Genomic DNA, 2500 nt, shown 5'->3' on the forward strand with positions numbered 1-2500 from the left:
TTCAAATGATAGCTCTTACAGAAACTCATCTGAATGAAGACATAAAAAAATGAAGAAATTAAAATGATTAACTATAAGCTAACAAGGAAAGACAGAAATAAGAGAAGCAGAGGAAGAGTAGCTCTTTATATCAGGAAAGAATTAGCAAGTAGAATGGATATTGTAATAGAATACTCTAATAATACAGTAGAAATACTTGGAGGTATTGACAGAAGATACAAAAGAGCTATATATTATTTTATACAGACCTCCTGGAACAACAGAAACATCTTTCAATGAATCACTAGGCATTATTAGTAATTACATTGTAAATACAAGGGAAATTGAAGCTATTATTATACTTGGCGATTTTAATTTCCCCTTTAGCGATTGGGAAACAAGGAAAATAAAGATAGAAGCAAATGTCATTAAAGATGAAAAACAACAAGCGAGAATGCTTTTAGATTTTGAAGAAAATGTTTACCTTAAGCAAATCATCAATATTCCAACAAGGGAAGAAAATATACTGGACCTTGTTTTTATTACTATAGGGGAAGATGTACACAACATATCATCAACTTATACGGCTCAATCAGACCACAAAATAATTGAAATCACAATGAATAAGTTAAATAATCAGAAAAGTAGTGAAAAGCAGATAGCCGAAGCAGAAAAGAGTCTCAGATCTTTAAACTTTAGCCATAATCTAATAGATTGGGAAAAAATAAAAATAAACGCAACACTAAAAAAGTCGCTGAAAGATATGGACGTCCTCTTAACACCAAATGATATACTAAAGAAGCTTTATAATGCATGTAAAGATGCTTGTAGAATGTTTGTGCCCCAAAAAACAACAAAAACAAGAATATTACACCAAAAGATCGAAGGATCATGTTAAGAAACAAAAAAAATAAGGTTAACAAATTGAAAAAAACAACAGATCAGATCAAGAGAGAAAGGATCAAAGCAGAAATAAGGCTATCAGAAGATGAATTAACACTGTCTATAAGTAACCAAAAAGCAGCCGAAGAAAAAAGAGCTGTGGAAGCTATAAAACAGAATGCAATATATATATTTTTTTCTCTCTTATGCAAACAACAGGTTAAAGAGGACAGAAATTGGGCCTCTTGAGAAAAATTGTGCATTGGTAACTGATTCAAAGGAAATGGCTGAATTATTCAAATTGCAATATGTCTATAGTCTATAGTCTCCCAAGAATAGAAAAAATAATATCAGACCCACAACAACATTTTAGTATTATTAGTAATGAAGATGAATGTCTCACTGACTTCATATTCAATGAAAAAAAAAAATCTTGAAGCAGCAAGTGGAATCTCAACAAACTCAGCAGCTGGGCCAGATGAAATCCCAGCAATCTTTTTTATAAAACTGCAAAGAAACCATAGCCACTGGTAACTTTGTGGAGGAAATCTTTGGACATGGGGATTATTCCCAGCTTACTGAAAAAGAGTACTATAATTCCAATATATAAAGGTGGAAACAAAGGTCAGGCCAAAAATTATAAACCAGTAGCACTAACAGTGAGGAAAAACAAATGTTCAGTTTTTAGACAAAGAAAACAAGATAAACCCCGGACAACATGGATTCAGAAGTGGTAGATCTTGTTTATCACATATCTTGACACACTTCGAACACATACTAAGGGACCAAACTGAAAATAGAGAAGTTGATGTAATATACCTAGACTTTGCAAAAGCTTTTGAGAAAGTAGATCACGGCATTCTGGTTTATAAGATTAAAGACCTTGGAATCGGCGGGAAAGTTGAAAGATGGATTTACAACTTCCTAATAAATCGTAAACAAAAAGTACAAATTAATGGGCTTTACTCGAATGAAACGATTATTATGAGTGGGATGCCACAGGGGTCTGTTCTTTGACCATTTTTATTCCTTATTATGATTGGTGATATTATAATGGTCTGAAACACTCGAGAGTAACATCATTTGCAGATGATACAATAATAAGTACACCCATAGGTATACAAGATAATGAAAACAAACTTAACGAGGATCTACATACCATCTGTAAGTGGGCATATGATAATATGAAATTCAATGCAGATAAATTTGAAATCATAAGATATAGTCCAACTGGAAATTTAAGAGCAAGATCATATTCTGTCGAAGGTGTGGAGATTGAGGATAAAAAAGTAGTAAAAGATCTATGACTCTATATGAGTAATAACATGACTTTCAGTCACCATATAGAGCAGATTGTCAACAAAGGGAAAGCTATGAGGGGATGGGTAATAAGGACTTTTTAACACAAGAGACCCAGAACACCTTTTACCACTATGGAAAACATTAGTGACCACAAGATTAGAATACCAGCGCCAAGTATGGAGCCCAAATCTTACAAAAGATATAATGATAGAACAAGTCCAAAGAATCTTTACACGCAAGTTAGATAATATGATGGGTCTAGAGTCTAGACTATTGGGAAAGACAAAAAAAAAAAAAAAAAAAAAAAAAAAAAAACTAAGACTGTACTCACTACAAA

This window comes from Penaeus japonicus, unplaced genomic scaffold (assembly GCF_977035675.1).
Source record: "Penaeus japonicus unplaced genomic scaffold, GWHDUDI00000001_assembly GWHDUDI00000011, whole genome shotgun sequence".
Taxonomy (NCBI): Eukaryota; Metazoa; Arthropoda; class Malacostraca; order Decapoda; family Penaeidae; genus Penaeus; species Penaeus japonicus.